We start from the raw sequence: 18,466 nt of genomic DNA on the forward strand, positions 1-18,466 counted from the left end.
GTATAGTTCGTGTTTATTTTTTTTTACAGTTGAAATTTTCTCCTCGGTATAAAAATCCGAAACAGCTATTTCCCACTTCCCCTCTAAATACAAAGTGTCACTTAGGTGAACCTTGAAATTTGAAGGTGTATTTTCGGGATAATACTTATTTGATTGGTCGTTGATTAAGAAAATAATATGCTCCTCGTCAATATCATCGTTTTTCATGATAGTGTTTGAATGTCTTCCTCGGGAATGTATTGATTATATTTATCAGGCCAATCTTGAAATTTACATAAAAACTCAGTCTTCCCTCGCCTTTTACGCTTTTTAAGAACTTTCTCTACGACCCAGAGTGATGCATCTGATTTATCAACAGCTTGAAGTTCAGAAGAATAATATTCACCTAAAATCACTTCATCGTTATAAAAGGAACCCAATTTATAAATGTTGATGTTCTGCTTTTTAAATCTCCGTACAACTTTAAATATCTCATCCGTCCATTTTTGACTATAACTTCTGTTAAAGATGTGTCGCGTATAAGCAATTCGAACAAGAGAACCGATTTTAAATTTGTAACTCTTTCGTTGTTGCATTCTTTTTTTTCTCATCGAATCTGCTTCAGTTTTAAGTTGTTTCGTGTTTTTGGTATTTGGTCGACTCATCTTATCATGTGATTGTTTTTTGTTCAAGTATTGTTGAACCCATACATCCGCTTCGTTTTCAGGTGTAACATCGTTGGGGGCAATGTAGTTTAAGGACCTGTGTGGTGTTGCATTGTAGCTCTTTAGAAATTTTTGTAAGTTGTCAATGTACCGATACGTTCTCTTTTTAGTAAAGTAACGATAAAATTTGTTTTTTATGGTTTGTATTACACGCTCTGCATAGTTTGCTTTTATCTCGTTCTTCGTTACAAAATGTCGCACTCCCCTTTCCTTGAAAAGTTTTTGAAACAACCTTCGACTTGAAACATCCATCAACGTCCGAGCGGATCTTGTCTACCTTTGCTGATTGGAGAATTTTTCCAAAAGCTTTGGCTATGTCAACACCTTTTTTACTCTTTGATTCTTGCATCCAAAGACGACGACTAAAGCAATCTATGGCAACTAGTATAAAATTATATCCAGAGTTCCATTGCGAAAAATTACTTACTTGCATTAGGTCGACGTCCATTAAGTTACCAATTCCAGTTGTATACACACGTAATCTCTTAAAAGAATGTCTGGGAGTTTTTTGTAAGGAATAATTGTCTTGTGCATTTAACCATCTCTTTATTTTGTGGTAACCGATTTTTTTTCCATCCGCATTAACAATGTGATAAAGTTTTCTAGCTGAGGAAAAAGAACTTGGATTTTCTATATTGTAATAAATTGGTGCCAAAAGATTGTTCACTTCTTCGTCCATTGTGTTATACTGAACTTATATCCAACCAACCAAACTCTTGAGAAACATACATGAAAATGAGAATTTTTAAACCAGTGAAAATGTCCAATTAAATTCTATTTGTCATCCTTGTATTATATCACAATAAATTAATGTGTACCTTTGAATACTATGTATGTATGTTTACCTCTCATTGACAATATTCCACTCATAATAATCCAATTTCTTTTGTTTTCCTTATTTTCTTTTGTTTCCTTTTTTTTTTTTAATCATGTTAGATAAGTGTGTAGCAATGAATAGCATGCATGTATACATCTCATTGACAATATTCCACTCATAATAGTTTTAAAACTAAAACATAATGAACTTTTAATAAATGAGACAAACAATGGTCAGAGTTGAAAAGTATTTTAATTGTTGTCTTACTTTTCTATTTTGATTTTACTTTTTTTAGAAAAGTTCATTTTCTTTCCAACTCTTACTGTATGTTTAACTAAACAAAAAAATTAAGTTTCACTTAAAGGTGAGATATCTGTACAATGTTTAACAAATAAAATACAAGATCCAAAGTATAAACTTCACACACACACTTTTTAAATTTAATACAAGATCTAAAGTATAAACTTCACCCACACACACACTTTTTAAACACAGTCAGATCAAAAGCATAAACTTCACACACATACACACTATTAAAACAGTCAGAACTTATGATACAAGAAAACATAATATAACAAACTTTATTAAAACACAAAAAAAAACTATGTGCATATTGTTGTCTCTAAAATGTGGATAAAGGAAGGTAACTCTAATTTCCATAGACTATCACTTTCTGTTTAAAGCTTTAATAAGATTGCACCATTGATATAATAAAAGCACTATACATGAGAATGTTTTCATTTTGAATAATCTAAATAAATTGTTAGATTCTTTTAACTTTTAAAACATATTTTTTATTTAAGAATTACAAACTACATATTTCTTCACAAAAAATAAACCCCAAAACAAACATAATATATTCTTTTACACTAGAAGAAAAGGAATGGATTTTGTGAGCATTAATTGAGTAACAATTAACAGCACTAATACAATGATATACAATCATTGTAAAATATCAACACTAATACAATGATAGACAATAATTTTATGTTAAAAAAAAATATGTTTAACAACTAAAAAAAAAGACCAATACAAAAAATGAAAAAGTATGAAGGAAACATAAAATAATCTCTCTTTATGAAAACAAAAAAATACAAACAAAAAAATTTGCAAGTGTTAACATGAAATCTATGATGTTCTAATTTTATGTTTTTGATTCTTTGATTATTGTATGGTTAACACGACAACCAATCTTTATAAATACTAACCATCAAATGAAATTAAAATTCAAAATTAACAAGTGTTAATGTAATCAATGATAATGTGCTTATCAAAACACAATCTTCAAAGAAAAATTTGGAGCGGAGATTTTCACCATTAATTGAGTAATCATGTTTTTCAATATACCTTCAAAGGAATGAATATTCTTAATAACAAAACTATTTCAAAAGACAAAAAGTCATGTTCTAATTTGTTTTTTTGATTCTTTGTTTATTGCATATTTTACACGACAACCAATCTTTATAAATACTAACCCATTTTTTCAAATGAAATTATAATTCAATTTTCATCATGAATACCCAACAAGAAATTATAATGTTGAAAAAGGAATTGTTTAATTTAATGGCAAAAGTCAGAAGATTGGAAAAAAAAGAAAGAGCATCACATCAAACTATTGAAAAAGTAAGTACAAAATTTTGTTAATTATTACTAATGATAAGTTAAACGATCAGGTTGATTTCTTGTTCTTGTTGATCTTCTCGGTTGATTCTTGTTTAACAAATAATACAAATAAGTTGAAAACTGTTTACAATATTTTTTGAACTTCCTAGAAATAATTAAATGTCTTCCGGTTGTTAAAAAGTAGATGTTCTGTAGGTACCCTATTAAATCTTCTCTAAAAATTGGATTTATTGGCAACAGATACAGAACACCAATAATAACACAAACTGCCAAAATGTCTGGAATGAAAAAAAAAATCAAATTGAAGAAATTATATAAGAATGCTAAAAAAGGAGATTACTTTTGTTTCCTTTCATCTAAAACACAAAATTCAACTTCTGATGATAAATGCGATGTTATGCTAGGCACCCTTTTTAACTCAATGCTATTTACATGATAATAAGATTTTCTCTTTTTACAATAAGTACAAAAAAACTTAACTAATAAAACAAATAAAATTGTTAAAGAAAACACAGAAAGACAAACAACTACAATAATCCATTTCCTAACACTTTCTGTTCCTTCGTTAGCTGTAAAAAAAAATATTATGAATACTTATTTAATTTATGATAAAAGCTTTATTTTGGAATGAATGCAATATTTTTTTTTTTATTTTCTGTCTTTTCTCCCACTTACATAAACTTTATTGATATGTAAATTAAATGATTTTCTTATCTTATTTAATTTCAAATCTTTAAAATTAATACTTTCAATATAATCCATTGATGTAAGTGCTGTTTCCTTCTTCTTCTTCAATTTCATTCACTCCAATTGTAGTGCTTATTCCTAATTAAAAAAAAAAATATTTGCTATCAAACACTAACATTTTTCTCTTTCTCTTGTATATTGTTTTACATGTTAGAAGTGTGATTATGACATACAGGTATATTTTCTTTATTGTCTTGACTTAAATATATGAAAAATATACACTTATCTTATCTAGTGAAATTTTTTTCTGTCATCGTTACTTCTTCTACTCTGGAAATGTATGTTTCAATGGTTGTGTCCTGAAAACTTAGTCATAACAATGAGTAGTAAACATTGATTATTGTCTTAACTAATTATTTTTTTTTCTTTTTAGAATCAAGTAATTGATTTAACAGAAAGTACCATGCAGGAGCCTATGGAGGTAGAAAATAATGTTGCAAGTGGAAGCAGCAGTACATGTAGTAAACAAAAAAATGTAAGCATAACTCTTTTATAAATATAATCCTTTATATTACAATAATCATAATCAAAATATATTGTTTAACATGAGTAATTGCGATTGATAACTAATGAAATAAAGATTTTTTTTAAAGTTTGTAAATCAAATTTATGACATAGATTACTTCCTTTACATAGACACATATCTCACTATGTTAATTTCCTACATTATTTTCTTATCAGGACATATCATTAGAAAATGATATAAAAGAAGCAAGTGAGATATATCTCAATGTGAGTATATAATTTTTTTATTTTCAACAATAAATCAATTTTTATCAATAATCGAAATCAAAATATATATCACGTGGTTATTTTTTTTCCTTATATGGTCACATGATTAACATTTCCTAATAAGGTATACAAAATAGCACATGCTTTCCTTATATGGTCATGTAATTAACTTCCTAATATGGTAATCATGCTAACTATTCAACTATTTTTTCACTTGTAAAATTTAATCAAACACGATGTACTTACATACGATAAGCATTCTTCCCCGTTCACCACTATAATTTTCCCTTCCACTGTGCCACATAGCTCTTTATTTGACATCGTAAGTTCGAACACACAAGTGGCTTTCACGCGGACATTTTAATCTGGTCACTTTTCAGAATATAGTTCATCAACACCCTGTTAATAGAAGGATCTATCTCTCCACTAAAGTATTGAATACCACCACCTCGACAATCCAATATTTCTTCACTTGTATAACAATCTGCTGTATTTACATCACTTCCCACATGGGTAATTGATAAAAAACAACTCAGGACAACAAACAAAAACATGGCGATCATCTTCAATTTCTATAATTAGAATGTGAAGAGGTGACGTCACGTGGGTGAATAAAGGAAAGCTTTTATTATCTTTACCTGATTAAAAAGAACGATTTTTTTTTTCTTCTATTTTGATTTTAAAGAAAAAAAGGATTTCATCATATTTTGTTTGTTTTCTTGTCAAATAATTAAATATTATTTATTACTAAAAATGAATACTTAATTACAAGTTTATATATGTTTTAGGAACCGATGGAAGTAGATTTTCTCGACTCTTTATTAGATGACCAAAAAAGGTTATTTTAACAGATGAATACAGTGAAGGACATGAACAGTATATTCATCATACAAAAGAAAGGGAAAAAAAATGGTTGCAGTATAAATGTTTCAACTAAAAATCAAATACAATTTTAAATATTTTAAATAAATGTTTATCAAATGAAAGGTGTTATTTTTTTTTTTGTTTTAAGAAACTATATATAGATGAGACAACATGGTATTTTATTTTTAAACAAACTAATCGAGAAAAGAAAGAAAAATAATATCATGAATTTACAAAGAAAAAGAAAGAAAAAACTTTTTTGTATTTTAACTATCCTTATCTCGACTAGTTTGTAAGAAAATAAAGTTAGTGGTTCGTAAATATTTCTTCTTTCTTGCAATCTGTGTTGTAGAGTATTTCCTGTAGAAATAAAAATAGTCTGTCTCTCTTTCCGTTACAATTCATTTCATTTAATCAAACAAAGGATCCGCTAATTTTGTCCGAACACAAATGGATTTCAATTATCTCCAAACAATAGGTCAATTATTAAAAGTGATTCCTCTAATCTAGGATATCAATTAAGAGTTGGTTCTCTAATCCAAAAACAAATAGTTTATAATTAACAATTGTTTATACTAATCAGGATTAAAAGGGGGAACAAAACATTGACGATCTATAATCTAGATTAAAAGATAAGGATTATCTTAATCCAATTGATTACATAATAATGTGCTTTAAGTTGCATCACAAGCTGCTTTAAGAAGATTAGAGTGCTTAAAATCGTACCATAAGCTGGATTAAGAAGATTAGAGAAAGCTGGAAGATTAGGGGGATTATAGGGGGGATTAGAAGTATCCTCACTTGAGGAGGGCACTCTCACTCTCTACTACTAGTGAGTCATTTCCGCTGTTTTCTTGCTTTGTTCGTTTGTTCTACTGTTTGGAGTGGCTGCTGCGGAATAAATTGCAGTTAACATTTTTTTTGTTTGTGTTTCTGTTCTGTTCTTCAATTAAATAAGATTTCGGGGACTAACATATTCTCACGCAAGGATAATTCAGAATGTGTTAAGTTATCAAAGGTACCAGGATTATAATTCAATACGCCAGACGCGCGTTTCGTCTACATAAGACTCATCAGTGACGCTCAGATCAAAATAGTTATAAAGCCAAAGAAGTACAAATTTGAAGAGCATTGAGGACCCATAATTCCAAAAAGTAATGCCAAATACGGCCAAGATAATATATGCCTGGGATAAGAAAATCCTTAGTATTTCGAAATTCATGATTTGGTAAAGAGGAAATTTATAAAAATTACCATATTATTGATATTCATGTCAACAGCGAAGTGCTGACTACTGGACTGGCGATACCCTCGGGGAGGAAGAGACCAGACAGGAGAATTTGATGTTTCCCCTCGGTGAATAAAAAGCATGAATGTTGTCATATACCTTCATCGTCGAGCGGGGGAGGGCAAAATTAGAGAAAATCCTAAACTTGTGCTTAATTTGTGAAACTCGAAGACTGCTTGTCCGTAGTATCCATCCACCTATTCTATGCTAAATATATATTCATTTTTCCTTCAGAGAATTTTCAAAAAACCAAACACCAAAGGAAACATCAGTCACGAAGAAATGCCGAATATGTATAAAGATTATAACAAAAAGATGGTATAAAAGTCATCTTAACTTGCATATGGATAAAAACAATGACATTTACCAAACCAGACATTATCCTACTGTAATTGACATATATAACGGAGTATTTGCCTCATCAAAGAACATTTCAGGCCCCTTCAATCCTGGCCACGTGGCCTAAATAACTAGTAGACCTGATGCTGGTATATTTTGAGAGAATAAAAAAATGTATAGAAGATCAACAAATAGCGAAACGTGATCGCAACTATTCCTTTGAATGTCCAAATGCTAGATAAAGTCATTATGCAATTAAGCAATGTAAAGAAATTTTAAACTCCGTTTCATAAGAACAAATGGTGGAAGAAAAAACACTCACACAAGATCAAGGTCATATGGTGCATCAACTACAAGAACAAGCTGTATTAGAACATGCCCTTTTCTTAGTCTTTTTAAGGATTCCACATTCAGTTTCTTACAGTTTATTTTTTTCTGTACATGCCGAAAGAAGGAGATACTGGTCAAAATTAAAGAGAACAATTGTAACATTTGATACCGTAAAAAAGACTTTAGTCATGTCACTGTTCTTCGGGAAAGAGAACATATCATCACAAAACAGCTATCAAATGGCACTTGGACATGTTAGCATCGGAAATCAAGGATCTAAGTGACAGTGATAACTATAAAAACAGACAAATGTAACGAAGAAGCACAAAAAGGCATACATCAAATTTAACATCCTCATTTTGCTTATATTATACGATTTTATTTATCTATGTAAAATCCACCCATAAAGGATGGAAGGTTTTAAGTACTGGTGTAAAATCGCGCGTTTGAAATTCGCACAGGTAGACATAAAATAGTTTTGTCGTTCAAAGTATGAGGGGGGACAAAAAGTCACAGGACATAAAGTCACAAATTTGATAGGACAAAAAGTCCCAAATATTTTTTTGATTATTTTTTAAATATATTTTGAAATATTTTCCTGTTATTGCATATATTCATTTGTAAGTTGAAGAAATTGCTCATAAACCTTGATAAATGAAAATGTATTAAATTTTAATTATGCAAAGGATATATTTATTGGCAAAATGAAGCCATTTGAGTACCAAGCCACTTAGACATTTTGTTTTCATAATAATTATTTGATCATTATTGATATAAAACTAATGTCAGAAAATAGTGATGCAACACGAAAGACTCACTTGACAAGGGTTGTAAGATAAAATTTAATTTTAATACAAACAAGGTATGAACCATGATTATAAATTTTCACTCCTACTATGAACAACAAAATTATTTATTTTCTCCAATACGTCTCAAAACTATTTTTATTTACCTGTGTATTTATAATTGATAGATTGATTATTGGTTGCTTAACGTCCAGTGGCAAATATTTCATGCATATTCAGGACGAGAACAAATTAACAATAAATACAATAGGTAGGTTCTGTAATAGATTAAGGGATTAAGGTCGGAGAAATTTAGACTGCCACGGGAAATGAGGGTATATTGGATAGGGATAGAAATTTAGCCTTGCAACAGGTCACCTACGGACCCCTCAAAGAGTTGTTGCAAGGGTTTTTAACGTGCAAAGAGCGTGGCACTCTCCATACACGAGGCATCGTATTTAACGTCCCCATTCTGATCGGACGTGGCTGCAAATTTGTACATCCCGCACAGCCAAACGGACGCCCCACTTTAGCACGGGTTTTACTGCCGGTCGGAGGAAGACCAATGGTGACCATACTTCTATTCCCCAGTCACCCTTGGGGGTGTGTATATGTAAAACATGTTTTCTAATTGGCGGCATTTTATTCAAGGTTAACATCGTAATATCATTCTTATTCTTTTTCTCATACATACGGTGGTATAATGCTCTAGGCTATGGCTGACTTTCTGAAATTGTTTCGTTTTTAATTTATAGATTATGTATTGACATTGTTTCATAGATCAAATTTATCCCCAAAGGGTGACATATATATGAATAGAAGTATGGTCACTTGGTATCAAATGGGGCGTCCGATTTGCTGTGCGGGATGTATCTGGTTTGCAGCCACATCCTGTCAGAATAGGGACGTCAAATCCGATACCACGTGTTCAAAGAGAACCATGGTCTATGTACGTTAAAAACGCTTGCTACAATTTTTTTAGGAATCTGTAGGTAGTCTGTTGAAAGGCAAAATTTCTGTCATTAGTCAGTATACCCTCAAATTCTAATGGCAGACAAAATTTCGCCAACCTTCAACCCGGATGACATGTTTATTTGTGTATATCTCTGTCCTTAATGTTCTTCCATTTATTTGTTTTATAGTCCTTGTAGCTGTTTATGCTTTCAATCAATTAAAGTTCGAAGACGGGTTAAGTTTGTTCATAAATTTTATTCAATTCGTTGACGTTCCAAACCAAACCGTAAGAACTGAAACATACAATACTAACATTGTATAAGTAAATAGTAAATGAGAGACTGTATAAGTAAATTTAACACAAAACAATGCATACATATTACAAATGTGCATGTGTAACCTATTCAAAACATATCCGTTAAACATTATTCATGGTAATTATATCAAAGAAATTGAGATCAGTGTTGCCTCATTATTGACTATGAGTATTCATATTGTTATATTTTATCTAATTGTTCATATTGTACATGTTATAGATGCTGAGTATACAAATTATTGTAAAGTGTCTTCTCATTTTGAAAGATGAGTATAAGTGTAGACTTTAATGTGTGTTCTCATTTTGAATGATGAGTATACTTGCAAAAAGAACCATAACTCTTGATGGATTGTAACATACCAACTGAGAAATAAATAATGCACCTTGCATTTACGTAAACAACTTATGCACATATCATAATAAAATGTTACGAGCGTAAAACAATATCAATGTGTAACGTTTGCTTACAATAATACGTTCAAATGGATATCTAAAAAAACAGACTTCATAGTAAAAGTAATATTAATAAAGAAAAATAAAAGAATACTATAACACGTTATTAAGATGATAAACAACGTCAGTACGCAAAATCTATACTTCAAGAATTATCAAATCAAAGTTTATTGCGGACTTTTTCTTAATGTAATGTAATGTTGTCCCCAATGGTGACTGGGGAATAGAAGTATGGTCATCATTGGTCTTCCTCCGACCGGCAGTAAAAGCCTCGCCAAAGTGGGGCGTCCGTTTGGCTGTGCGGGATGTACAAATTTGCAGCCACGTCCGGTTAGAATGGGGACGTTTAATCCGATACCTCTTGTAAAGAGAGTGCCACGCTCTTTGCACGTTACGAACCCTTGCAACAACTCTTTGAGGGGTCCGTAGGTGACCTGTTGCAAGGCTAAATTTCTGTCCCTATCCAATATACCCTCATTCCCCGTGGCATTCTAAATTTCTCCGACCTTAATCCCAGACGCCTCTATTACAGAACCTACCTATTGTATTTATTGTTAATTTGTTCTCGTCCTGAATATGCATGAAATATTTGCCACTGGACGTTGTGTAAACAGTGTATGACCTGCAAATTTTGCTCATACACTTTCTTACTTCGTTTCTTGATATTTCATGCATGAATATATTCTGTTAATGAACTAATGATCATTGCTTTTTCAGCAATTAAAGATCATAAAAGGCGTGAGCAGGTAACATATCTTGACATACAATTTCAGTATAGGTTAGTGGAACGCCTTGGCATAGATTTCAAGAATCCTAGCAATTACTGGTATTTTATTTGTAAATAATCAATTTGCTTTAGTCTAGAATTTTAGTTTATTTGAGGACCTATCCCGATATAACCTTTTAGTGCTCATGAGGCGTAAAGCAAACAACAATCAATGATTCAATGCGTTCCTCTAGATTGCATCATCGTTTGCATGATACGCTGAAACCAGAACAATAGATGAAGAAAAAGATCTTTTCGACGGTTGGTTGCCATCCCAAGAAGATTCGAGATTTTAATATGTCAGTGCTACATGAAATTGAATGTTTGGTCTTGAAAAGAGAGTCGGATGTAGTAGCAATCGGGGAGTGTAGACTTGATTTTAGTGAAAATGTTCCGTCGTTTGAGGTATAGGCAAATGCAGGCTTTTATATCGCAGAGGAGATTGGCAGCGGGTTAAAATGTGACAACTGTTATTCTCTGTCGCGATGCAGAGGAAACTGCTTTTGCGATGATCCACCAATACTTGGATACGCACCATAAGATACATTTACACTGTTATACATGATCCGTCAGCATAATGAATAGGTTTTTAAGCTCGTTCAAGAATTTGGATACTGGCCTAACTAATATCATCACTAAACATGATTTTAGCAGTGATATTGTTGATATAGTCAAGAACGTGCCGCTAGGCCGTCTTCTGTGGAAACTGACAGTCCCCTTTTTGTGACTGGCATCAATTACGGTTGTATATTCAGTTCGATGTTTTCACATCCAGGTCAAGACATACATTTAGCAGTGACGTTTCACCAAATGAACCATCTTAAAGGTGAAATGCAAAGGTTTTTAAAACTTTTTTGTTTTATATTTCAATCAATTGGTCAAAATAAATTCTAAAAAAAATATTGGTAGTCGTTTGTGTGTCTATAAAATAGGTAACTTCATGGTTCATCGGGGAAAGTGCAACATGATTATCTCCCTTTGTTCAGGAATGCTGGTGACGTCATTCGTGTCCTCCCATTCGGAATGTAAACACAACAGCATGAAAGCGAATACAAACGGCAATACAACTTTGGATTATACGATGGAGGTGAACAGATAAACTTTCCCGAGATCAACCAAGTAATGTTGGTACAGCCGTACATGTATGAACCTGTAAGTCAGAGGATTACTGTTGCCGAATCGCAGTAACATGGTGAAGAATCTAAAATTTTACTGCCGATTGTGAAAATGGAAGTAAAAATCAATCTTTTAGCAGCCTAGCGGTTTTAAAATCTCATGGTTCATACATAAGTTAGTAAAGGAAAGTATTTACACATAATTTTTGTAATGATATAATTATAAAAGTATGTTGGTGTACGGGAGAGAATGGACAGGGCATATCCAGAAATCAACGCCACTTTTCTTATTTGAATATTATACTAAAGAAATCGGATACGGGTCACGGAAATTATATTGAAATGAATTTTGAAAAAAAAAATGTCTGTTTTAACTTTAATTTAAGTGATAGACAGGGTGCCGGGACAGAATATAAATATACACAACAATATACACCATTTAAACGATAGATAATGACTGTCGTTGCAAAAATCAAGGTTCCCGAGCTATTTTAAAAATCGAAGCGAGAGGTTTTTAACATTGCAGTATAAAATACAGGCTAAAATGGCTGAAACGTCAAATTTGCAAACTTCGTGTTGAAAATTGGCTAACAAGGTCATTACAAAAACAGGTTGCCGGGATGAAACTTGAATTTCCAACGAATACGCAAGTCCAAACCTTGTATGTGTAGTCGTTGAACTCTAGGTTCCCACGTAAAGTTAAAATGCCCCTATCTCAAGAAGAATAAACTCACGAAAACACGAAAAATTCATTCACTAAATTCGAGTTCATTGTTTTGATTTTGACCGCCTGACACATTTACGGAAATATCAGAGTGATTATAAACAAGGACTCTGTGACGGGCAACTTATAATATCCGTGTTTTAAAGATTTTAATGATATCAAGCCAGTCCAGTTCAAACTATTATCACGTGGTACAATTCTCATTTACATATTATGAATATTACTAGTAATTAGCAAAAGTCCTACTAATTTCTGGCTATGGATAAGGCAACAGGACCAGGGAGTAGGGAACTGGAATAGGATGTTGTTAGGGAAGAGGAAACTTATCATTAATTCCTGTCCACCACCTCTTTGTGTTACCGCGATATAGCAAACACCAATCAATCAATCCACCCCCTTTTCAGGTTAAAGTTAAGATAAAAAGGTTAAATGAGGGTTGAGTGTAGAATGTAGATATTGATGGTTATGATGTTATCTGTAAGTAAAAAAGGACAAGAATGGAAATGATATTATCAATTCTCCCCTCGCTATATAATATTAATAATTTTAGAATATAGTGGAAATATAATCAAAAACAATTGTGTGTTGTATTGTAAAGTGCGCTCAATTGTTGTCTTGAATTATTGAACATATCTTAAAAAATTATATGTACAGTCAGCTTTTATTTTGAACAAATTTGACAAAATTACTGTACTTACATGAAATATCTTCATACATGTACAATTGTGCATGTGTCTCTTGTGATGGTCATATATATTTGAAATCCAATAGCTTTGGACCGTAGGTGGCCTGCTTCAAGGCAAAGTATCTGTCCCTATCCGATATACTCTCATTCTTCTGTGGCAGTCGAAATTTCCCCGACCAGCATCCCGGATGGCCTCTATTATGACAAGACCTACTTATTGTGTTTATTGTTAACTTGTTCTCGTCCTGACCATGCATGACATATTTGCAACTGGACGTTAAACAACAAACAATCAATCAATCAATCTAGCTGTTTTTTTTACTATTTAAATTATAAAACTTTACCAGAGCACCATGAAATTTCATTCGAACCCTCCGTTTTGCAGAAAAGTATTTCCAACAAGAAGCTGTGGGGTTTCAAGGAAGAGATGTAGTATTGTAACTTTCATTCATTCATAAATATTTATATAGTTCAGAGTTCACGCACGTGTTGTGTTGATGGACATAGCAGATAAGGGCGCGTCGTATTGCTTTATGTATTTGTGTTGATCACTTAGCTCGAGCATTAAACTAAAGTATGTCAATCAGTACACATGGCTTGTCTTTTAGTTAATATATATAGGCTACCAACGTTACAAGAGGGTCAAAAGAGGCTTATTACTTCTCTAGTTCAGATAAAACCCAAAATCACTAGTGCAACAGCCCATTATATACATCCAATGATTGTTTATCCGGTAGTCAGATTTCATTACAACCCAGTTGGAGGTTTAGAAGATCCCATACTTGGCAGAAATTGAACCACGATGTTAAATACAACGGGTAGAAGGTTGGGATTCATCTTAGGGGCTATGGTGGAGTAGGTGGAAAGGGTATTGGGAGACAGGGAGAAAGGAGAAAGGAGGGAGAACTATCAAAGGGAGACGAACTTTAATGTTGAAAAAAAAATGAAGAGGTAAAAAAACGAAAAAACTGGATACTAAATGTTCTAATAAATGGACAAATCTTTGAAAAAAGGCAACATTTATATTTCCCAAACCATTTTTGCCATTTCCGATCATTTCTAGAAATCATCCTTTCAAAACGGAATTATCTCTCCGTTACGTTTTCCTTTTTAAAATGCCCCCATCATTTCCGGTTTGTTTGAGTTGAGAATGAAAAAAATTGGATGGCAATCAGAAGCGAAAGAATATGGAAACAATAAGCGCAGGTGTTCATATATTTGGGAAAAACCAAACAAAAGCCGTTGATAATCATTTTATATACTTTGAACTTGCGTCTGACAAAGACTTTACCACATTTCTAAAAGAGTTGAAACTCGATAATGGTTTCCATGAACGATGTGCAAAGCTTGGGATATTACATTTTGACACCGAGTTGACAATTCTAGAGAAAAAGGACAGAAAGTTGGTCGTTGTGAATAACAACACCTCGTGGAAACATGCCTTGAAGCTGTTACTGAGGGAAGAAGCAGAACTACATGGTAAATAAGCATGATAATGTCAAATACATTTTTAGAACAAACCAAAGCAGTGCACTATAATCTGGGTTCCTGTTAAATATCTCAAGGGGTCTTTTTCGAAACCTCTGAAATATATACTCAGGTCACCAGCAATCTGACCAATCTGGGCTATTTTCACAGACATCACAGTGTTGCAACGTTGCTGGCGGTATCGATAATTGTGTTCGTATGTACACTCAATTGGCCTTAATGTTTTTTTCTGTCAATTTGAATGTAAAAAGATATGTGTTTTTTAATCTGCTTCCTCTAAGTATTTGGCGATCTTCTACAAATTTAAAAAGAAGGGATGCTGACAATGTCAGAGAGATACACTTCCTCCTCTAAACAATATTACATGTACTTGACGCGTTTTCCAGGTCACCTTAAAATATTTACGTTATCCACTTGACCATACAAAGTAAGGTGTTCTCGAGGACAGGGGAAAATAGAGATGACACAATAAAAAACTATGTCTAATTTCATGATCCTCATACATGACCATAAAATTGAGAATGGAATACATATCAAAAATGAGTTCTTGACATTGGTTTAACGTCCCCATTCTGACCGGACGTGGCTGCAAATTTGTACATCCCGTACAGCCAAACGGACGCCCCACTTTAGCAAGGGTTTTACTGCCGGTCGGAGGAAGACCAATGGTGACCATACTTCTATTCCCCAGTCACCCTTCGGGGTTTAAACTGCCAGAAACTGAAAAGCAAAGCCACAAATTGCAAGATTGCTCCACCTCTTTGACCACTAATGGCAGCATATTATCTCTGCACAAGTCATATTCTCATGCTTCATCATTAGTACAGCCATGTAGACCTTGTAAACAACATCAATGAGATTATTGTGTCTACGTCTTCATCAATTGGGGGGAAAAAAAACAGTTCAAAATGTTGTTAAAGTTTTAGAACCAATTATTGAAACCCAATGTAACATTAATTTTCAGAAAACGTTAGCGGAAGTTATGGATATGTCACCTAGAGAATCGGCCGTTGAAAAAAAAAAACTACAAAATTATGACATCAATTTGAGAGACAACCCAACAAATAGCGGAATCAATGACTGAAAATGATGGCGACATTCAAAATTTGCTTGCCAGTGGGAAGTCTTTTCTACAGCATGAAAGGGAGCGACTTCAGACCCGTTACGTAACAACTGACCAAGCTGAAAGACAAGTTATGACCTACAGACCAAACTTGCCTCAGGTAAAATGCCAAAGACCCACATAGGCAAATACGCCAATTATAATTTTGATCAACAGGAATTTCTCGAGGAAGTAAAAAATTGTAAATCAACCACCATGAATTGGACCAGAATGGCTGTCAATTACAACGTTACGTTAAAGGGAAAGGTGACTGGCAATGGGGGCAAATCCTTAAGCAATTTGCAAAGGACAACAATATTGACGTCCGCCGATTTCACCAACATTTAAGGATAAGTGGAAAGGACCATCTTCAAGGAATAAGGAGGTAAAAAAGGCGAGTCTTCAGGGGGAAACTTGCTATTCCAAATAAAAGAACATCTATAAAACTCAAATCGATCATTCAGCACAAATTGGAATCATAAGTTTACGACATTGGCCTAAAAATTGCCCAAAAGGAAATCCGAAAGAACATCATTGATTCTTCAAGTAATATTCAAGAAACATCAATTCACGTATATGGCCGGAAAATTCCCCTTAAAGATAAAATGCTGAAAGAAATTCAAAGGCTTACAAAATCTAGCATCTACATATCTAAGAGTGACGAGCACTACAAATCACTATCAAAGGAGGCTGTCTATAATAGATTAAAACAAATTTCATCTTCAACTAAGTCCACTGAAACAGACAGCACTTCAGAAATTAACCGATTAATGACCATGGAGAGAAATTCACCTTTAAATATCTGGCATGACCATTCAGATATCCTGAACCATACATATATAAGCTTTATGGTCAGCTTCATCTATGACTATGCATACTTCCTGACCAATGAAGAATTTAGGGAAACCTAATCGAAGATAAAAATGGCGGAATCCAGCGATATGAAGCATGAACGGGGACAATCAATAGTGCCAACTCTAGTTTAAACCTTGGTCAACTGAATCAATATGACGGTACCTGTACAAGCATAAGTGACAACTCTAGTTTTAACCTTGGTCAAATGAATCAATATACATGTAACAGTACCTGTACAAGCAATAATGCCAAATTTAGTCTAACCTGGGTCAAATGAATCAATACAACGATACCTGTACAAGCAATAGTGCCAACTCAGGAATTAAATATTCAGATAAAGTGCTAACACTCATGGGACTGGAAATTTAAGCATTACAAAAAAATAAACGCACGTAGTGAAGATGAGATAAGGTTTGGTGACCAGTTACCTAGTTCCATATTTGGGAATCTACTTCGATTCTTATTAGTGCACCACACTGCACAACTGAAAAGGTTACTTGAAAGATATGAATGACATATCGATGATGAATGAAACACACACAGGATAACCAAATATTCTCTAGCACTGAAGTGTGTTTGTGTTAACGAAATTTAATTTTATGATAATGGCAAGCTTTATTATTTCAACTGAAAATAGCCAAATTATCAGATTTTTTGCACCATAACACTTTTTTGACAAGTGAAGATTAAGCTAGATATGATGACCAAACACACTTGATATAAACCCCATCTCTTGCATTAAACAAAACGGGTCTATTGGTGGCCTGTTACAAAGCTAACCTTCTGTCCCTATCCAATATACTAGTACCCTTGTTTTCCAGTGGCAGACAAAATTCTCCCGACCTTCAACCCGGATGGCCTCTTTTACAAGACCATCCTTTTGTATTTATTGTAAACTTGTTCTCGTCCTAAACATGCATAAACTATTTGCCACTGGACGTTAAACAGTCAATATTACTCCTGATCACAAGGTACACCGTCACAATACTGACCATATCCTTGTGCATCTTCGTTCACCTAATATTTTCCCATCTCTTCTTTTTCCCCGAGAAGACGGCAGAAAAGCCCTCCCCATAATTAATGGGATATGACAGATGTATTGACTATATAGACAATGCATTAGTTAAAAGGCACCCAGTAGTGACTCTATTAAAGGACATCCTACGGTTATAAACAATGCTAGTCTCACCAATATTTGGATCGGGTGATGCAAGCACATTCTTCAAACCGAATGTGTAGGAATTCAACAGCACAGTGAAAATAAATTTCCGTGAATTTTAAACTGTACCTGTGAAAGAATATGCAGACAAGCTGACAAAAGAAGTGGAGCAATACTTGCATCAAACACCGGCTTCAATTACCAATGGGTTAAGTATTGTCCGTTTACATGACAGTTAGAATTTTAAAGAAATCATCAATGAGTCAACCTCTATCAGTGAAGAATGGACCATCACATTGAAACGACGTCACAAACTCCTGGACTGTCTAATTTATAACTATTTACCGAAACTGGCCCTTGCTTCAAAAATGATTATATCAATAAATATGTTAACCAGTATGCATAAAACTGCCAATCAAAAACAATGTGCAGGATAACCTTAACGAAAACATGGTTACCATATATGATAAAAAAATATGATTGATTGTGGAAATTTGGTAAGATTTGTCAAAGTTTAATGTCAAATCCCTTATCACATCATTCATTATTGTTCAGTTATATGTTCTGCAGTATGATTGTACTAGCTATGACTATGTTATTTAAAATACAAAGTCTTATGA

The 18,466-nt window shown here is 33.1% G+C and overlaps 1 long non-coding RNA gene across 1 annotated transcript; it reads left to right on the forward strand.

The window, feature by feature from the left end:
* Positions 1-649: 649 nt before the first annotated feature.
* LOC127732603 (uncharacterized) lies at positions 650-5,518 on the forward strand. The gene is made up of 4 exons (XR_007996340.1): positions 650-778; positions 4,265-4,366; positions 4,573-4,623; positions 5,412-5,518. It is a non-coding gene; the product is annotated as an uncharacterized LOC127732603 (long non-coding RNA).
* Positions 5,519-18,466: the final 12,948 nt, after the last annotated feature.

The sequence above is a fragment of the Mytilus californianus genome, unplaced genomic scaffold (genome assembly GCF_021869535.1).
Source record: "Mytilus californianus isolate M0D057914Y unplaced genomic scaffold, xbMytCali1.0.p SCAF_25, whole genome shotgun sequence".
Lineage (NCBI taxonomy): Eukaryota > Metazoa > Mollusca > Bivalvia > Mytilida > Mytilidae > Mytilus > Mytilus californianus.